Raw genomic sequence first — 22,176 nt, 5'->3', positions numbered from 1 at the left:
TCAATATTATATTCTTACTTAGTTAAGACTAAGCCACTAAGCAGAGCACATTCTTACTAATAATCTCATCAAATCTTGCTTTCCTAACATATATATATTTTAAAAAGGAAAGAAAAGTGTGTTAGTCGAACAGTCATGTCTGATGCTTTGCAACTACATGGACTATAGCCCACCAGGCTCCTCCATCCGTGGAATACTCTAGGTCAGAATACTGGAGTGGGCAGCCATTCCTTTCTCCAGGGGATCCTCTTGACCCAGGGATAGAAACCAAGTCTGTTGCATTGCAAGCAGATTTTTTACTGTCTGAGCCACCTAATTTTAATCAATTATATATTCATTTTTCTCTATGACTCAAATCCTTTTTGTTGCCAGAATAGTTTATTAAAGGATATATATGATCATTTTCTGTACTTCTTTTATTTTATTTATTTTTAATTTTTTAATTATTATTATTATTTTTTTTTTTACTTTACAATATTGTATTGGTTTTGCCATACATCAACATGCATCTGCCACGGGTGTACACGTGTTCCTCATCCTGAACCTGCCTCCCACCTCCCTCCCCATACCATCCCTCTGGGTCATCCCAGTGCACCAGCCCCAAGCTTCCTGTATCCTGCATTGATCCTGGACTGGCAATTCGTTTCTTATATGATATTATACATGTTTTAATGCCATTCTCCCAAATCATCCCTGCCCCTGACAGAGTCCAAAAGACTGTTCTATACATCTGTGTCTCTTTTGCTGTCTCGCATACAGGGTTGTCGTTACCATCTTTCTAAATTCCATATATATGCGTTAGTATACTGAGTGGAACTGCCAAGAGGAGCTACCCTGAGTCCGAGGTCAGTGGGGGTGGCTGAGAGGAAATACCCAGTGTCCGAGGTCAGGGGGGCGACGAGAGGAGTTACCCCGTGTTGGAGGCCAGGGGAGGCCGGCGGGAGGAGCTACCCCATGCCCCCACGCCTGAGGCCAAGGGCAGTATCGGGAGGAGCAACCCCACGCCCGAGGCTGGGGGTGGTGGCCGGGGGACCAACCTCACGTCCAAGGAGCCATGGCTGCGCGGGCGCAGGAGGGCCTAGAGGGGCTATCCCACGTTGAAGGTCAGGAAGGGCGGAGGTGAGGAGATACACCTTGTCCAAGGTAAGGAACATTGGCTGCGCTTTGCTGGAGCAGCTGTGAAGAGATAACCCATGCCCAAGGTAAGAGAAACCCGAGTAAGACAGTAGGTATTGCAAGAGGGCATCAGAGGCCAGACACACTGAAACCATACTCACAGAAAACTAGTCAATCTAATCACACTAGGACCACAGCCTTGTCTAACTCAATGAAACTAAGACATGGCCGTGGGGCAACCCAAGATGGGCAGGTCATGGTGGAGAGATCTGACGGAACGTGGTCCACTGGAGAAGGGAATGGCAAAACACTTCAGTATTCTTGCCTTGAGAACCCCATGAACAGTATGAAAAGGCAAAATGATAGGATACTGAAAGAGAAACTCCCCAGGTCAGTAGGTGCTCAATATGCTACTGGAGATCAGTGGAGAAATAACTCCAGAAAGAATGAAGAAATGGAGCCAAAGCAAAAACAATACCCAGCTGTGGATGTGACTGGGTGATAGAAGCAAGGTCCAATGCTGTAAAGAGCAATATTGCATAGAAACCTGGAATGTCAGGTCCATGAATCAAGGCAAATTGGAAGTGGTCAAACAAGAGATGGCAAGAGTGAATGTCGACATTCTAGGAATCAGCGAACTGAAATGGACTGGAATGGGTGAATTTAACTCAGATGACCATTATATCTACTACTGCGGGCAGGAATCCCTCAGAAGAAATGGAGTAGCCATCATGGTCAACAAAAGAGTCCAAATGCAGTGCTTGGATGCAATCTCAAAAACTACAGAATGATCTCTGTTTGTTTCCAAGGCAAACCATTTAATATCACAGTAATCCAAGTCTATGCCCCAACCAGTAACGCTGAAGAAGCTGAAGTTGAACGGTTCTATGAAGACGTCCAAGAACTTTTAGAACTAACACCCAAAAAAGATGTCCTTTTCATTATAGGGGACTGGAATGCAAAAGTAGGAAGTCAAGAAACACCTGGAGTAACAGGCAAATTTGGCCTTGGAATACGGAATGAAGCAGGGCAAAGACTAATAGAGTTTTGCCAAGAAAATGCGCTGGTCATAACAAACACCCTCTTCCAACAACACAAGAGAAGACTCTACACATGGACTTTACCAGATGGTCAACACCAAAATCAGATTGATTATATTCTTTGCAGCCAAAGATGGAGAAGCTCTATTCAGTCAGCAAAAACAAGACCAGGAGCTGACTGTGGCTCAGATCATGAACTCCTTATTGCCAAATTCAGAGTTAAATTGAAGAAAGTAGGGAAAACTACTAGACCATTCAGGTATGACCTAAATCAAATCCCTTATGATTATACAGTGGAAGTGAGAAATAGATTTAAGGGCCTAGATCTGATAGACAGAGCGCCTGATGAACTCTGGAATGAGGTTCGTGACATTGTACAGGAGACAGGGATCAAGACCATCCCCATGGAAAAGAAATGCAAAAAAGCAAAATGGCTGTCTGGGGAGGCCTTACAAATAGCTGTGAAAAGAAGAAAAGCAAAAAGCAAAGGAGAAAAGGAAAGATATAAACATCTGAATGCAGAGTTCCAAAGAATAGCAAGAAGAGATAAGAAAGCCTTCTTCAGCGATCAATGCAAAGAAATAGAGGAAAACAACAGAATGGGAAAGACTAGGGATCTCTTCAAGAAAATCAGAGATACCAAAGGAACATTTCATGCAAAGATGGGCTCGATAAAGGACAGAAATGGTATGGACCTAACAGAAGCAGAAGATATTAAGATGAGATGGCAAGAATACACAGAAGAACTGTACAAAAAAGATCTTAACGACCCAGATAATCACCATGGTGTGATCACTCACCTAGAGCCAGACATCCTGGAATGTGAAGTCAAGTGGGCCTTAGAAAGCATCACTACGAACAAAGCTAGTGGACATGATGGAATTCCAGTTGAGCTATTCCAAATCCTGAAAGATGATGCTGTGAAAGTGCTGCCCTCAATATGCCAGCAAATTTGGAAAACTCAGCAGTGGCCACAGGACTGGAAAAGGTCAGTTTTCATTCCAATCCCAAAGAAAGGCAGTGCCAAAGAATGCTCAAACACCCGCACAATTGTACTCATCTCACACACTAGTAAAGTAATGCTCAAAATTCTCCAAGCCAGGCTTCAGCAATATGTGAACCGTGAACTTCCTGATGTTCAAGCTGGTTTTAGAAAAGGCAGAGGAACCAGAGATCAAATTGCCAACATCCTCTGGATCATGGAAAAAGCAAGAGAGTTCCAGAAAAACATCTATTTCTGCTTTATTAACTATGCCAAAGCCTTTGACTGTGTGGATCACAATAAACTGTGGAAAATTCTGAAAGAGATGGGAATACCAGACAACCTGATCTGCCTCTTGAGAAATTTGTATGCAGGTCAGGAAGCAACAGTTAGAAGTGGACATGGAACAACAGACTGGTTCCAAATAGGAAAAGGAGTATGTCAAGGCTGTATATTGTCACCCTGCTTATTTAACTTATATTCAGAGTACATCATGAGAAACACTGGACTGGAAGAAACACAAGCTGGAATCAAGATTGCTGGGAGAAATATCAATAACCTCAGATATGCAGATGACACCACCCTTATGGCAGAAAGTGAAGAGGAACTCAAAAGCCTCTTGATGAAAGTGAAAGAGGAGAGTGAAAAAGTTGGCTTAAAGCTCAACATTCAGAAAACAAAGATCATGGCATCCGGTCCCATCACTTCATGGGAAATAGATGGGGAAACAGTAGAAACAGTGTCAGACTTTATTTTTTCTGGGCTTCAAAATCACTACAGATGGTGACTGCAGCCATGAAATTAAAAGACGCTTACTCCTTGTAAGGAAAGTTACGACCAACCTAGATAGCATATTCAAAAGCAGAGACATTACTTTGCCAACAAAGGTTCGTCTAGTCAAGGCTATGATTTTTCCTGTGGTCATGTATGGATGTGAGAGTTGGACTGTGAAGAAGGCTGAGCACAGAAGAATGGATGCTTTTGGACTGTGGTGTTGGAGAAGACTCTTGAGAATCCCTTAGACTGCAAGGAGATCCAACCAGTCCATTCTAAAGGAGATCAGCCCTGGGATTTCTTTGGAAGGAATGATGCTAAAGCTGAAACTCCAGTACTTTGGCCATGTCATGCAAAGAGTTGACTCATTGGAAAAGACTCTGATGCTGGAAGGGATTGGGGGCAAGAGGAAAAGGGGATGACAGAGGATGAGATGGCTGGATGGCATCACTGACCCAATGGACGTGAGTCTGAGTGAACTCCGGGAGTTGGTGATGGACAGGGAGGCCTGGTGTGCCTGGATTCATGGGGTCACAAAGAGTCAGACAGGACTGAGCGACTGATCTGATCTGATCTGATACTGAGTGGACATCTTTTTATCATAATTAAACATGACCCAGAACATAGCATCCAAGGCTCTCCAAAATGTCCTATTTTAACTAATATTTCCCTTTTCTGCACAGCTCTGTGTTAGCCTATGACTATATATATGAAACCGATATCTGTATATTTAAATGACCATGACTTACATATCATTCATCTTTTTTCCATCTATTCACTTCCAGAACCCTTTTTCTGTAATCTTTTCTTTTGGACTCAGCCGAAATTTCCCCTACATTTTGAAATTTTGACTGATTTTCTTCATATTGCAGTGATAGCATCTTCTGAAGCTCTGAAACGCTATACCTTTGTATAGTATTTAGTATATTTCTCATATCATGTGATATATGTGCTTTATTCGCCTGTTAGCATATGACCAATCTTATGAGAAACATATATTTTTATGTTTCCCCATTTATCCATAAGATAAAACATGTTATTTAGTAGACTTACTAAAATGAATTTTTATACTTTAAAATTGTCAATTAAAAACATCATTTTTCTATTTTAACCTATTCAAAGCAAGCTCCTAGAATGTCAAAATTATTTCCTCCAAAATATATACATGTTACATATCTATTCCTGAATAAATACTATACAATACTGTGCCAATGAACAACTGGCAAAGTTTTCTGCATGTAAGTGCCATTTCCGAACTCCAGAAATTAATTTTTAATGTGATCTATGTCTAAATTGCCACTTCACTTCTGGCCCAGCAAACATTCAGCCTTTGCAGAGCAGTGTGTAAGGTAGCTGCTGTCATGGCATCTGAGAAGTGGGTTTCAGCAATTCCATTGCTGCAGCTCTGCTATACTGGCTGTGGATTCTGTGAGAAAGTTTTGGTGTGGCCCTGTGACATGAGCCACTGGCTCAATCTAAAGGTTATTCTGGAGAAACTCATGGAAAGAGGCCACGAAGTGACTGTGTTGGTGTCTCCACAAAATTTTATCATTGACTACAGCAAACCTTCCACCACGAACTTCAAGATTCTCCCCATGCCACAGGACAGAGAAGCTAATGAAAATAGACTAAATGACTTTTTAGACCAGTCAGTTAACATCATGCCTTCAATTTCACCTTGGCAATCAGCAAAATCTGCAAGTTTTTTTTTTTTTTTTCAAATGAGTGGATATTTAAAACTTGTCTGTGAGAGTGTTGTCTACAACTGGACAATCTTGAAGAAACTCCAGGACACCAACTATAATGTTATGATTATAGAACCTATGAAACCCTGTGGAGAGCTAATTGTTGAGATTCTAGGAAACCCTTCTATATACACTCTGAGGCATTCCATGTGTGGCATGATGGAAAAACACTGTGGGCAAATTCCATCCTCACCTTCCTACATGCCTGTTGACATGGCAGGACTAACATACAAAATGACCTTTCTGCAAAGGGTAAAAAATTTATTGCTTTCCACTTTCTTTGACTTCTGGCTCCAACAACATGACACTCAGCTTTGGGATTAGTTTCAAAGTGAAGTGTTAGGTAAGAGACTCTGCTTCTCATTCTAAAGTAGTTATCAGAAAAAGCTAAGGAGGTTTAAGAAAAGTCTAGGAAGATGAAAGGAATATATTTTTAAAACTTTCACTTCCCCCAAAACTCCACAATTAATATCAGTCAACTGTGGTTCAACAACTAATTGGGAAAGGGAGGCAAGAAATATCTTGCTGTGGTTCCTCTTTCTTTACACTCATCTATCTTGTAGAATACTTCAATACCTACATGATTGCTACCAAAACAAAATGAAATATAAAACTTGCTAATAAGTGTCAATCCAATGAAAGATGTATTTTTTGTCACATGCAGAATATCACAGGTAAGTCTAATACACTGAGCTGGAAAGCGGTGAAGAATCTCCTGGCAATGTAGAAGATGCAGGAGTTGCAAGTTCACTCCCTGGATCAGGAAAATACCCCAGAGGAAGAAATGGCAACCCACACAAGTGTTCTTATTAGGAAAATTCCCTGCACAGAGAAGCCTGTTGGGCTATAGTCCATAGGGTTGCAAAGGTTCAGACACAATCAAACAATTGGGCACAAACACACAGCGAGTTTTCATAGGGGAGGACATTGGACTTCTGCTCAGTTCAGTTCAGTCGCTCAGTTGTGTCCATTTCTTTGTGACCCCATGGACTGCAGCATGCGAAGCCTTCCTGTCCATCACCAACTCCCAGAGTTTACTCAAACTCATGTCCATTGAGTCAATGAAGCCATCCAACCGTTTCCTCCTCTGTTGTCCCCTTCTCTTCCTGCCCTCAATCTTTCCCAGCATCAGGGTCTTTTCCAATGAGTCAGTTCTTCTCATCAGGTGGCCAAAGAGTTGGAATTTCAGCTTCAACATTAGTCTTTTCAATGAACATTCAGGACTGATTTCCTTTAGGATGGACTAGTAGTCCAAGGAACTGCTCAGTAAAGGGAGTGTAATGTTTGTTAAATGAGGAAGATAATCTCCTTACCTGTTTCCAGTAATAGACTGAAACCTGAGCTATGCTAACAATGGGATTAAATTTGTTATTTGAATTTTTCTCTACAATTTTTGAACATCACACATTATTAGAATTAAAATTTATACCATCATTCTGTTTGCCCAGAGTACCCATTATTCCTAGGTCTCTCTTAAATTTGGGATGAAAATTTGTTAAGTCCTATGTGAACTGCTTCATCATAGCTGGTCATATTGAAAAGTTTTCTAGTATGTTATACTTCTTGTGTGCATGCTCAGTCACTTTAGTCATATCTGACTCTTTGTAACCCTATGGACTGTAGCCCACAGGCATCTCTGTCCATGGGATTCTCCTGGCAAGAATACTGGAGTAGGTTTTCATGCCCTCCTACAGGCGATATTCCCAACCCAGGGATAAAATCCATGTCTTTTGCATCTCCTGTATTGTAGGTGAATTCTTTATTTACCCACTGAGCCACCTGGGAAGCCTGGTATACTTCTTAGGGGAGTATGATACAGAAACCTAAAAAATTAAGTATAAACTTAAAAGAGTTTATAGCTCTAAGTGTTAAAAAGAGCATATTTTTCACTACACTAGTTACATATATTCTATTTGTAATTGTTTGCCTTTCCTAATAAAAAATCATTTTCTTTTGCAATTTTCACACATCTAGCTTATATCTGATTCCATCAAGTGAAGCTGGCTTTCATTCCATTTTTTTTTTTTTAACTAAAGTATAGTTGATTTACAAGCGTGTCTTAATTTCTGCTGTATAGCCAAATGATTCAGTTTTACATAGTATACATTATTTGTCTTCTTTTTCATTATGATTTATATCACAATATTGAATATATTTCTTTGAGCTTTACAGGGCTTCCCTTGTAACTCAGTCGGTAAAGAATCTGCCTGCAATGCAGGAGACATGGATTCGATCCCTGGGTTGGGAAGATCTCCTGGAGAACGAAATGGCAACCCACTCTAGTATCCTTGCCTGGAAAATCTCATGGACAGAGGAGCCTGGTCAGCTGCAGTCCATGGGGTCGCAAAGAGACAGGTGCGACTGAGCTAACTAATACTTACTTACTTGCTTTGCTGTTTATCCATTCTATATAAAATAGTGTACCTCTGCTAACCCGGAACTCCCAGTCTATCCCTCCCACACCTATTATCCCCCATGGCAACCACAAATCTGTTCTCTCTGTAAATGTTTCTGTTTCATAGGTAGGTTAATTTTCATCATACTTCAGATTCTACATATAAGTGGTATCATATGGTATTCGTGTTTCTCTTTCTGACTCACTTCACTTAGGATGATAATCTGTAGTCATATTCATATTGCTGAAAATGGCATTATTTCATTCTTTTTTATTATGGCTGAGTAGTATTCCATTGTATATATGTAGCGCATCTTCTTCATCCATTCATCTGTTGATGGACATTTAGGTTTTTTTCATGAACCAGCTATTGTGAATAGTGCTACTATGAATATAGGGGTGCATGTATGTTTTTGAATTATAATTTTTTTCCATTTATTCCCAGGAATAGGATTGATGAATCATATGGTAATTATATTTTTAGGTTTTTGAGGAACTTCCATACTGTTTTCCACAGCTAAGTTTTCTTTCTCCCCACAACCTCTCCAGCATTTTTTATCACTCCAAATATTTTTGAGACTCACGAAGAAACATGAACTAACAAACAAAAGATCATATTGGGTATTAGAAATAATAACCAATTTAACTTCTTTAATGTAGTAGTTTTTTAGGACTGTGATAACTAAATCTAAAAAACTGGGTGGTATAAAAAGAAATTTATTGTCTCACAGATCCAGAAGCTAGAAGTAAAAGAACAAAGTATTGTTAGAGCTGCTTTCCCTTGAGGCCAGTCTTTCTGCCTTGTAGATGTCCACCTTCTTACTATGTCTTCTCATAGTCTTTCCTTTGTATATGCACATCCTTTGAGTCTCTTTGTCTTATAAGGAAACCTCTCATATTGGATTAGGAGTCACTCTATGGACTCATTTAACTTTAATTACCTCTTCAAAAATAAGTGCTGGTCTTCCCTTGTGGCTCAAATGGTGAAGAGTTGGCCTGCAATCCAGGAGACCTGGGTTCGATCCTTGGGTAGGGAAGATCCCCTGGAGAAGGGAATGATTAACTCACTCCAGTATTCTTGCCTGGAGAATTCCACGGACAGAGGAGCCTAGTGGGCTACAGTCCATGGGGTCACACAGCGTCAGACATGACTGAGTGACTAACACACATACCTCTTTAAAGGACCTACCTTCAAATACTCTCAGACTTCAAGATATGAATATTAAAGGAACATAATTCAGTCCGTAATTTTGATTTTTAATAGATACATTGTTAAATAGAGCTAAGATTAAAAAAAAAAACGCTTAAAAATCCTTAGCTTTACACATGATTTTGAATTTACACTGCATTTATTTCTCAATAAATAATTTAACAACCAATAAGCACAGTGGAAACAGTGTCAGACTATTTTTTTGGGCTCCAAAATCACTGCAGATGGTGACTGCAGCCATGAAATTAAAAGACGCTTACTCCTTGGAAGAAAAGTTATGACCAACCTAGAGAGCATATTGAAAAGCAGAGACATTACTTTGCCAACAAAGGTCCGTCTAGTCAAGGCTATGGTTTTTCCAGTGGTCATGTATGGTGTGAGAGTTGAACTGTGAAGAAAGCTGAGCGCCGAAGAATTGATGCTTTTGAACTGTGGTGTTGGAGACGACTCTTGAGAGTCCCTTGGACTGCAAGGAGATCCAACCAGTCCATTCTGAAGGAGATCAGCCCTGGGATTTCTTTGGAAGGAATGATGCTAAAGCTGAAACTCCAGTACTTTGGCCACCTCATGCGAAGAGTTGACTCATTGGAAAAGACTCTGATGCTGGGAGGGATTAGGGGCAAGAGGAGAAGGGTACGACAGAGGATGAGATGGCTGGATGGCATCACTGACTCGATGGGCATGAGTCTGAATGAACTCCGGGAGTTGGTGATGGACAGGGAGGCCTGGTGTGCTGCGATTCATGGGGTCGCAAAGAGTCGGACACGACTGAGCGACTGAACTAAACTGAACTGACTGAAGCACTTCCTGGTGTAGACAGTGAGTTAGGTCCTTATTTAAGGTAAATAAGATCAGGGCCTTGATCTCAATTCTTCTTTCAGAAATACACATAAAACATAGAGTTAGGAATATGTTCTGATAATTAGAGATGCTGTCCTAGTTCCAACCAATAATTTTCTGGGATATTTGTTGTATTACTCATTAATATAGGGAAGGTATATGATTCTGTATGGATACATATTATGAAACAAATATAGTTCATAGTAACAATTGGAAAATTTTAACTCTACTATCTTTAATAGATCTTTCTTTTATTGTAAGCACTGTGCTTCCCTGATAGCACAGGCAGTAAACAATCCACCTACAATGCTGGAAACCAAGGCTCGATTCCTAAGTTGGGAAGATCCCCTGGAGAAGGGAATGGCAATCCCCTCCAGTATTCTTTATTGGAGAATTCCATGGACAGAGGAGTCTGGTGGGCCACAGTTCATGGGGTCACAAACAGTCAGACATGACTGAGCAACTAACACTTTCACACCGTCATTGATTTTCATTGCTGTACTCTATCATGTTCTTTATTGAGTAATTCTGAATGCACGATGGGTATCATTTCATTCTTGATGTAATGATAAACATAGCTAATATAAATTGCTAAAAAAAAATTGAATAGAACAAAAGCATATATAATGAATGATAATTGGCTTCATGTTTTTCCTATATAAGAAGTTTTAACTTTTCTTGTCTTTTCATCAAGATATTGTCTCTGTATTATTAAAAAATATATATATATATATATATTCTTTTTTTTTTTTTTTACCAATTAGGACAATGACTAATCATCTTTATTTTTTCACTTAATATGGATTTGACATATATACTCACAACATATTAAAATCTACATTATTCTTTAAATTGATGCAGCAATATTCATATGAATGGATATAACAGATCATTGAACTGGTCTAATGTGAAAGCCATAGTTAAATTTTCCAGCTCTGGTGTTACCAAAAAAATTGTTGCCCTAAACTCATTCTACTTATATCTCAGCCACAATGCCATCTAACATTTTTGAACCATTTAGCTCTTATCCTCAGACCTTTACATATGTGTGTTAGTCACTTAGTCATGTTCAACTCTATGAGACCCCATGCACTGTGGCCCACCAGGCTCCTCTCTTCATGCAATTCTCCAGAAAACACTGGAGTGGGTTGCCATTGCCTTCTCAGGGGCTGTTCCCAACACAGGGATTGCACCAAAGTCTCTTGCATTGCAGGATTTTTACATTAGCCAACATAACATTTTAGTCCTCACTGTGCCACGTCATTTAGATCAGTTCAGTTCAGTTGCTCAGTCGTGTCCGACTCTTTACAACCCCATGAATAGCAGCAAGCCAGGTCTCCCTGTCCATCACCAACTTCCGGAGTTTACCCAAACTCATGTCCATCAAGTCGGTGATGCCACCCAAGGATCTCATCCTCTGTCATCCCCTTCTCCTCCTGACCTCAGTTTTTCCCAGCATCAGGGTTTTTTCCAATGAGTCAGTTATTCGCATCAGGTGGTCAAAGTATTGGAGTTTCAGGTTCAACATCAGTCCTTCCAATGAACATCCAGGACTGATCTCCTTTAGGATAGACTGGTTGGATCTCCTTGCAGTCCAAGGGACTCTCAAGAGTCTTTTCCAACACCACAGTTTAAAAGCATCAATTCTTTGGCGCTCAGCTTTCTTTATAGTCCAACTCTCACATCCATACATGACCACTGGAAAAACCATAGCCTTGACTAGATGGATCTTTGTTAGCAAAGTAATGTCTCTGCCTTTGAATATGCTATCTAGGTTGGTCATAACTTTTCTTCCAAGGAGTAAGCGTCTTTTAATTTCATGGCTGCCATCACCATCTGCTGTGATTTTGGAGCCCCTAAAAATAAAGTCTGACACTGTTTCCACTGTTTCCCCATCTATTTGCCATGAAGTGATGGGACCAGATACCATGATCTTCATTTTCTGAATGTTGAGCTTTAACTAACTTTTTTACTCTCCTCTTTCACTTTCATCAAGAGGCTTCTTAGTTCCTCTTCACTTTCTGCCATAAGGGTGGTGTCATCTGCATATCTGAGGTTATTGATATTTCTCCTGGCAATCTTGATTCCAGCTTGTGCTTCCTCCAGCCCAGCGTTTCTCATGAGGTACTCTGAATATAAGTTAAATAATCAGGGTAACAATATACAGCCTTGATGTACTCCTTTTCCTATTTGGAACCAGTCTGTTGTTCCATGTCCAGTTCTCACTGTTGCTTCCTGACCTGCATACAGGTTTCTCAAGAGGCAGATCAGGTGGTCTGGTATTCCCAACTCTTTCGGAATTTTCCACAGTTTATTCTGATCCACATAGCCAAAGGCTTGGGCATAGTCATCAAAGCAGAAATAGATGTTTTTCTGGAACTCTCATGCTTTTTCGATGCTCCATCGGATGTTGGCAATTTGATCTCTGGTTCCCTGCCTTTTCTAAAACCAGCTTGAACATCTGGAAGTTCACAGTTCACGTATTGCTGAAGCCTGGCTTGGAGAATTTTGAGCATTACTTTACTAGCATGTGAGATGAGTGTAATTGTGTGGTAGTTTGAGCAATCTTTGGCATTGCCTTTCTTTGGGATTGGAATGAAATCTGACCTTTTCCAGTCCTATGTCCATTGCTGAGTTTTTCAAATTTGCTTGCCTATTGAGTGCATGACTGTCACAGAATCATCTGTCAGGATTTGAAATAGCTCAACTGGGATTCCATCACCTCCACTAGTTTTGTTTGTAGTGATGTTTTCTAAGGCCCACTTGACTTCACATTCCAGGATCTGGCTCTAGGTGAGTAATCACACAGTAATAATTATCTGGGTCATGAAGATCTTTTTGGTACAGTTCTGTGTATTCTTGCCACCTCTTCTTAATATCTTCTGCTTCTGTTAGGTCCGTACCATTTCTGTCCTTTATTGAGCCCATCGTTGCATGAAATGTTCCCTTGGTATCTCTAATTTTCTTGAAGAGATCTCTAGTGTTTCCCATTCTGTAGTTTTCCTTTATTTCTTTGCATTGATTGCTGAGGAAGGTGTTCTTATCTCTCCTTGCTATTATTTGGAACTCTGCATTCAGATGCTTATATCTTTCCTTTTCTTCTTTGCTTTTTGCTTCTCTGCTGTTTACAGCTATTTGTAAGGCCTCCTCAGACAAACATTTTGCTTTTTTGCATTTCTTTTCCATGGAGATGGTCTTGATCCCTGTCTCCTGTACAATGTCACGAACCTCTGTCTACAGTTCATCAGGCACTCTGTCTATCAGATCTAGTCCCTTAAATCTATTTCTCACTGCTACTGCTACTGCTAAGTCGCTTCAGTTGTGTCCGACTCTGTGCAACCACATAGACGGCAGCCCACCAGGCTCCCCCGTCCCTGGGATTCTCCAGGCAAGAACACTGGAGTGGGTTGCTATTTCCTTCTCCAATGCATGAAAGTGAAAAGTGAAAGTGAAGTTGGTCAGTCGTGTCCGACCCTCAGCGACCCCATGGGCTGCAGTATTCCAGGCTCCTCCATCCATGGGATTTTCCAGGCAAGAGTACTGGAGTGTGGTGCCATTACTTCCACTGTATAATCATAAGGGATTTGATTTAGGTCATATCTGAATGGTCTAGTGGTTTCCCTACTTTCTTCAATTTGAGTTTTAATTTTGGTATAAGGAGTTCATGATCTGCGCCACAGTCAGCTCCTGGTTTTGTTTTTGCTGACCGTATAGATCTTCTCCATCTTTGGCTGAAAATAATATAATCAGTCTGATTTTGGTGTTGACCATCTGGTGATGTCCATGTGTAGAGTCTTCTCTTGTGTTGTTTGAAGAGGGTGTTTGCTATGACCAGTGCATTCTCTTTGCAAAACTCTATTAGCCTTTGCCCTGCTTCATTCTGAACTCCAAGGTCAAATTTGCCTGTTACTCCAGGTGTTTCTTGACTTCCTACTTTTGCATTCCAGTACCCTATAATGAAAAGGACATTTTTTTTTTGGTGTTAATTCTAAAAGGTATTGTAAGTCTTCATAGAACTGTTTAACTTCAACTTCTTCAGCATTACTAGTTGGGGCATAGGCTTGGATTACCGTGATGTTGAATGGTTTGCCTTGGAAAGGAACAGAGATCATTCCAGTGGCTACAATGGATCTCACAGGAAGCACAATGGCTGTGACGGACTGTGCGGGAAGCATGGCTGAAAGGAGCTACCCCACACCCAAGGTCAGGGTGGCAACCGAGAGTGCCAGGCTGGGATGGCACAGGAGTGGCCGCAAGTGGAGCTACCCAATGGCCGAGGTTAGGGACAGTGGCCAAGAGGAGCACCCCACTTCAAAGGAGCAGCTGCAAGGGTGCAGGAGGGCTGAGAGGAGCCTCTCCACGTTCAAGGTCAGGAGGGGCAACTCATCCAAGGTAAGGAGCAGCGGCTGCGCTTTGCTGGAGCAGCTGTGAAGAGATACCCCACATCCGAGGTAAGAGAAACCCAAGTAAGATGGTAGGTGTTGTGAGAGTGCATCAGAGGGCAGACACTGAAACCATAATCACAGAAAACTAGCCAATCTGATCACACCGACCACAGCCTTATCTAACTCAATGAAACTAAGGCATGCTGTGTGGGGCCACCCAAGACAGACGGGTCATGGTGGAGAGGTCTGACAGAATATGGTCCACTGGAGAAGGGAATGGCAAACCACTTCAGTATTCTTGCCTTGAGAACCCTATGAACAGTATGAAAAGGCAAAATGATAGGATACTAAAAGAGGAACTTCCCAGGTTGGTAAGTGCCCAATATGTTACTGGAGACCAGTGGAGAAATAACTTCAGAATGAATGAAGGGATGGAGCCAAAGCAAAAACAATACCCAGCTGTGGATGTGACTGGTGATAGAAGCAAGGTCCGATGCTGTAAAGAGCAATATTGCATAGGAACCTGGAATATTAGGTCCATGAATCAAGGCAAATTCAGTTCAGTTCAGTTCAGTCGCTCAGTCATGTCCGACTCTTTACGACCCCATGACTCACAGCACACCAGGCCTCCCTGTCCATCACCAACTCCCGGAGTTCATTCAAACTCATGTCCATCAAGTCGGTGATGCCATCCTGCCATCTCATCCTCTGTCGTCCCCTCTTCTTCCTGCCCCAATCCCTCCCAGTGTCAGAGTCTTTTCCAGTGAGTCAACTCTTCGCATGAGGTGGCCAAAGTACTGGAGTTTCAGCTTCAGCATCATTCCTTCCAAAGAAATCCCAGGGCTGATCTCCTTCAGAATGGACTGGTTGGATCTCCTTGCAGTCCAAGGGACTCTCAAGAGTCTTCTCCAACACCACAGTTCAAAAGCATCAATTCTTCAGCGCTCAGCTTTCTTCAAGGCAAATTGGAATTGGTCAAATAGGAGATGGCAAGACTGAACGCCGACATTCTAGGAATCAGCAAACTAAAATGAAGAACTGAAATGTATGAATTTAACTCAGATGACCATTATATCTCTTACTATGGGCAGGAATCCCTTAGAACAAATAGAGTAGCCATCATGCTCAACAAAAGAGTCCAAAATGCCACATCATTACTTTTAGCATATTATTGAATGAGTTTTAGTAACAGTCATCTTGAGGAATAATTGACATACCCTAAAAATTCCCCACGAACTGTGATATTTACTATGTTTACAAAGTTTAACCATTGTCTCCATGTTCTAATTCTGTAATCCTCCCAAGAAATGATTTTTTTTTTTTAAAGTTTTGTTAGTAAGATGGGTCTGAAATGGTATCTTAGGTTTTATTTAGATTCCCTTGGTTATTCCTGAGATTGAGTAAATTTTTATACAGGAGCTTTAACCAGTTCATGAGCCACTTCAAGGTCCACAGCTGGTACTGAGGTCTGGATGTTTGTTACTCAACATGGAGTTGGGAATGATTCTTCTTGTGTGCCTTGACATATGGTGTTGGTGATGCAATAAAAAAGAAACAGCCTGTAGCTGAGTTCTCAGACCTTTTCGCCATGTTTGCAGCCAGGAACACACTCTTTGGGTCTGTAACCTTGTTGCAAACTTCCCTTCTCAAATGTCATTTTCTGTTTTGGAGTGCACCCAAATTTCACAGTCTCCTATCTGGATCCCAGAGCTCCCACAAAGACATGTAGGTCTGTGGATAAACACCAGATCATTGCTTGGGAGAGTACATGAGACACATCTTATTTGATCATCCTGCTCAAAATATTTGGAAGGGTAATACTCCCTTCCCTTGTATTTCTTCTGGAGTACCTTGATTATTCTTAGCTTTCTGTTCTTTTATTATGGATTTTAAAAATTAAAAGCAAAATTCTACAAAAATCATCAAATTTCATGAGGCTTGGGGTTTTGAAGTTTTAGTAAGAATTACAAGGAATCTGTATACTGATTTGAAGAGAATGGTCATCTTTATGATTTTTGATTTCCTATCAATGAATGTGATAGGTCTTTATTTTACTATAATGGATTTCAGTAAGACATTATAATTCTAATTATAAGGCAATGGCACCCCACTCCAGTTCTGTTGCCTGGAAAATCCCCTGGGCGGAGGAGCCTGGTAGGCTGCAGTCCATGGGGTCGCTGAGAGTCGGACACGACTGAGCGACTTCACTTTCACTTTTCACTTTCACACATTGGAGAAGGAAAAGGCAACCCACTCCAGTGTTCTTGCCTGGAGAATCCCAGGGACGGGGGAGACAGGTGGGCTGCCGTCTATGGGGTCGCACAGAGTTGGACACGACTGAAGCGACTTAGCAGCAGCAGCAAAGTTTGCATATCTTTTAAAAAATTATTGGCATTGAAACATGTAAAATATCATGTATGAAACGAGTTGCCAGTCCAGGTTCAATGCACTATACTGGGTGCCTGGGCTAGTGCACTGGGACGACCCAGAGGGATGGTATGGGGAGGGAGGAGGGTTCAGGGTGGGGAACACATGTATACTTGTGGCGGATTCATTTTGATATTTGGCAAAACTAATACAATTATGTAAAGCTTAAAAATAAAATAAAATTAAAAAAAATTATTCATGAATCATAAGTCAAAGTATACATTTTAGTTATATTTTCTTTTATTCATACACAAAAATTGCAGTTGCCATTTTATCTTTTTTGTATTCATTGAAATGACAGACTCTCACATTTATTCTAATAACAAATCTGTATATTCTTTTGGAATAAACAGAGAATTTCAGATTATCTAAGCAGACATTCAAGAGCAAAAACTCAGGATGGGAAATCACCACAGGAACCAGTGCCTGGGTAGGAACATCTGAAATGTAATTGATGAATTGCTAGAGATTCACTGTGGATAATTCTGAGAGAAAAAATCCAATGGGATCCAGTCATATGTGGGTCCCCCAAATATAGTAAGTTTTATTTTCAGGAACTCATGCAATTTTCCATATTAAATATCAGGAAAAAAATCTCTTGCTTTCAGTAAGAGGAGGCAGAAAGGAAGCATTCTGAAAGAAGCCAGAACACTGTTCTTACCAACAAGGTCTGTCCTCAAGGTAAATTAATTGGGTGCACAATGTGCTGGAAATATTATCAGAGCCTAACTGACCTGGGGCAAAAAAAACACCTTACTCCAGGCCCCTCTAGACTATTTCATGGAAAAAGGATATTTTAACTCCAGACCATCCTGCTCCATATAAAATGGAAAAAAAAAAAAAAAAAAAAAGAGAGAGAGAGAGAGAGAGAGAGAAATAGTTGTGAAGAGTCCAGAGACTTAGACTAATACTAAGGCTAATCCTGGAGAAGGCAATGGCACCCCACTCCAGTACTCTTGCCTGGAAAATCCCATGGACGGGGGAGCCTGGTGGGCTGCAGTCCATGGGGTCGCTGGGAGTCCGACCTGACTGAGCAACTTCACTTTCACTTTTCACTTTCATGCATTGGAGAAGGAAATGGCAACCTACTCCAGTGTTCTTGCCTGGAGAATCCCAGGGACGGGGGAGCCTGGTGGGCTGCCGTCTATGGGTCGCACAGAGTCGGACACAACTGAAGCGACTTAGCAGCAGCAGCAAGGCTAATCCTAGGACTTTAGAATACTTCTCTGCCCAATTTACCACCACATTTTAAAAAATCCATTTACAATTCTACCCAGTACAACAAGTCTGGGTATCAAGTAAAAAATTACAAGGCACATCAAAAGGCAAAAACACATTTTGAGTAGACAGAGCAATCATCAGAACCAGAAATGCCAAGAATGCTGTAATTATCAAAGCAAGGATTTAAAACAACTCTGAGTAATATGCTAAGGGCTCTAATGGATAAAGTAGACAGTATGTAAGAATAGATCACCTGTATAAGCAGAGACATGCAAAACCAAAAAACAGATAAATACATTGTAGCAAAAATGAATTCAAGAATGAAATTATACTAATTCTATACAGTCATTTTTAAAGGATAGAAGTTGAGGGAATAATTTCTAACACATTCTATGAGAATTGTTTTTGTTTAGTTACTAAATGCTGTCTGATTCTTTTGTAACTCCATGGACTATAGCCTCCCAGTCTCCTCTGTCCATGGGATTTTTCCAGGCAAGAATACTGGAGTGGGTAGCCATGTCCTCCTCCAGGAGAATCTTCCCAACCTAGGGAGCGAACCCATGTCTCTTACACCTCTTGCATTGGTAGGTGGGTTCTTTACCACTAGCACCACCTGGGAAGGCCTTAGTGCCCATTAATCAATTATTTATATAATTCTCCACTGTGTTCATAACTCATTTTGTGTAATATAATTATAGGAAAAAGTAAATTTTTTTCCATATTTTAATTCCATATTTTAATTTAATTTTAATTCCATATTTTTGTTTTACCAGTCTTCAGTATGACATTTAGAATGTCTTAGGAAATTATATAACAAATTTTGCACACTTTTGCACAATTTTGTTCTTTTCATATTTGATTGACTTTGCATTTCACACTGTGCATAACTACTTCAAATAGAGAATTCTAGTGAACACTTTAAACTTGGTCTTTCTTAAAATGTGGCCTGCAGTTTTCATCAATAACTTTACCTAAGGACTTAGTAATCAAGGCAGGATGTCACACACATGGAACAAGACATGACAAGAACATAAACATATTGGTAAGAAAACTGAGGCAGTGATCTCATTTAATCTCTAACATTTTCAAGTCAATATCCTTGGAAATTGCCTTTTTACTATCAAATTGAATCATTGCCTATGTTACTTCAGACATATATACAAACACTACAGATCAGATCAGATCAGTCGCTCAGTCGTGTCTGACTCTACGACCCCATGACTTGCAGCACGCCAGGCCTCCCTGTCCATCACCAACTCCCGGAGTTCACTCAGACTCACGTCCATGGAGTCAATGATGCCATCCAGCCATCTCATCCTCTGTTGTCCCCTTCTCCTCTTGCCCCCAGTCCCTCCCAGCATCATAGTCTTTTCCAATGAGTCAACTCTTCGCATGAGGTGGCCAAAGTACTGGAGTTTCAGCTTTAGCATCATTCCTCCCAAAGAAATCCCAGGGCGGATCTCCTTCAGAATGGACTGGTTGGATCTCCTTGCAGTCTAAGGGACTCTCAAGAGTCTTCTCCAACACCACAGTTCAAAAGCATCAATTCTTTGACACTCAGCCTTCTTCACAGTCCAACTCTCACATTCATACATGACCACAGGAAAAACCATAGCCTTGACTAGACGAACCTTTGTTGGCAAAGTAATGTCTCTGCTTTTGAATATGCTATCTAGGTTGGTCGTAACTTTCCTTACAAGGAGTAAGCGTCTTTTAATTTCATGGCTGCAGTCACCATCTGTAGTGATTTTGGAGCCCAGAAAAATAAAGTCTGACACTGTTTCCACTGTTTCCCCATCTATTTCCCATGAAGTGATGGGACCGGATGCCATGATCTTCGTTTTCTGAATGTTGAGCTTTAAGCCAACTTTTTCACTCTCCACTTTCACTTTCATCAAGAGGCTTTTGAGTTCCTCTTCACTTTCTGCCATAAGGGTGGTGTCATCTGCATATCTGAGGTTATTGATATTTCTCCTGGCAATCTTGGTTCCAGCTTGTATTTCTTCCAGTCCAGTGTTTCTCATGATGTACTCTGCATATAAGTTAAATAAACAGGGTGACAATATACAGCCTTGACATACTCCTTTTTCTATTTGGAACCAGTCTGTTGTTCCATCCACTTCTAACTGTTGCTTCCTGACCTGTATACAAATTTCTCAAGAGGCAGATCAGGTTGTCTGGTATTCCCATCTCTTTCAGAATTTTCCACAGTTTATTGTGATCCACACAGTCAAAGGCTTTGGCATAGTCAATAAAGCAGAAATAGATGTTTTTCTGGAACTCTCTTGCTTTTTCCATGATCCAGCGGATGTTGGCAATTTGATCTCTGGTTCCTCTGCCTTTTCTAAAACCAGCTTGAACATCAGGAAGTTCACGGTTCACATATTGCTGAAGCCTGGCTTGGAGAATTTTGAGCATTACTTTACTAGTGTGTGAGATGAGTGCAATTGTGCGGGTGTTTGAGCATTCTTTGGCGCTGCCTTTCTTTGGGATTGGAATGAAAACTGACCTTTTCCAGTCCTGTGGCCACTGCTGAGTTTTCCAAATTTGCTGGCATATTGAGGGCAGCACTTTCACAGCATCATCTGTCAGGATTTGGAATAGCTCAACTGGAATTCCATCATGTCCACTAGCTTTGTTCGTAGTGATGCTTTCTAAGGCCCTCTTGACTTCATATTCCAGAATGTCTGGCTCTAGGTCAGTGATCACACCATCGTGATTATCTGGTTCGTGAAGATCTTTTTTGGACAGTTCTTCTGTGTATTCTTGCCATCTCATCTTAATATCTTCTGCTTCTGTTAGGTCCATACCATTTCTGTCCTTTATCGAGCCCATCTTTGCATGAAATGTTCCTTTGGTATCTCTGATTTTCTTGAAGAGAGCCTTAGTCTTTCCCATTCTGTTGTTTTCCTCTATTTCTTTGCACTGATCGCTGAAGAAGGCTTTCTTATCTCTTCTTGCTATTCTTTGGAACTCTGCATTCAGATGTTTATATCTTTCCTTTTCTCCTTTGCTTTTTGCTTTTCTTTCTTTTCACAGCGATTTGTAAGGCCTCCCCAGACAGCCATTTTGCTTTTTTGCATTTCTTTTCCATGGGGATGGTCTTGATCCCTGTCTCCTGTACAATGTCACGAACCTCATTCCAGAGTTCATCAGGCACTCTGTCTATCAGATCTAGGCCCTTAAATCTATTTCTCACTTCCACTGTATAATCATAAGGGATTTGATTTAGGTCATACCTGAATGGTCTAGTGGTTTCCCTACTTTTTTCAATTTAAGTCTGAATTTGGCAATAAGGAGTTCATGGTCTGAGCCACAGTCAGCTCCTGGTCTTGTTTTTGCTGACTGAATAGAGCTTCTCCATCTTTGGCTGCAAAGAATATAATCAATCTGATTTTGGTGTTGACCATCTGGTAAAGTCCATGTGTAGAGTCTTCTCTTGTGTTGTTGGAAGAGGGTGTTTGTTATGACCAGTGTATTTTCTTGGCAAAACTCTATTAGTCTTTGCCCTGCTTCATTCTGTATTCCAAGGCCAAATTTGCCTGTTACTCCAGGTGTTTCTTGACTTCCTACTTTTGCATTCCAGTCCCCTCTAATGAAAAGGACATCTTTTTGGGGTGTTAGTTCTAAAAGGTCTTGTAGGTTTTCAGAGAACCATTCAACTTCGGCTTCTTCAGCATTACTGGTTGGGGCATAGACTTGGATTACTGTGATATTGAATGGTTTGCCTTGGAAATGAACAGAGATCATTCTGTCATTTTTGAGACTACATCCAAGTACTGCATTTCAGACTCTTTTGTTGACCATGATGGCCACTCCATTTCTTCTGAGGGATTCCTGCCCGCAGAGTAGGTATAATGGTCATCTGAGTTAAATTCACCCATTCCAGTCCATTTCAGTTTGCTGATTCCTAGAATGTTGACATTCACTCTTGCCATCTCTTGTTTGACCACTTCCAATTTGCCTTGATTCATGGACCTGATATTCCAGGTTCCTAAGCAATATTGCTCTTTATAGCATTGGACCTTGCTTCTATCACCA

General features: G+C 40.8%; 1 pseudogene; it reads left to right on the top strand.

The window, feature by feature from the left end:
- The first annotated feature begins 5,273 nt into the window (after window positions 1-5,273).
- LOC129657105 (UDP-glucuronosyltransferase 2A3-like) overlaps window positions 5,274-22,176 on the top strand; it is a 56,508-nt pseudogene continuing 39,605 nt past the window's right edge.

This window comes from Bubalus kerabau, chromosome 7, assembly GCF_029407905.1.
Source record: "Bubalus kerabau isolate K-KA32 ecotype Philippines breed swamp buffalo chromosome 7, PCC_UOA_SB_1v2, whole genome shotgun sequence".
NCBI classification, from domain to species: Eukaryota; Metazoa; Chordata; class Mammalia; order Artiodactyla; family Bovidae; genus Bubalus; species Bubalus kerabau.
The sequence above is the reverse complement of the archived record's forward strand: the minus strand, read 5'-3'. Positions and strand labels throughout refer to the sequence as shown.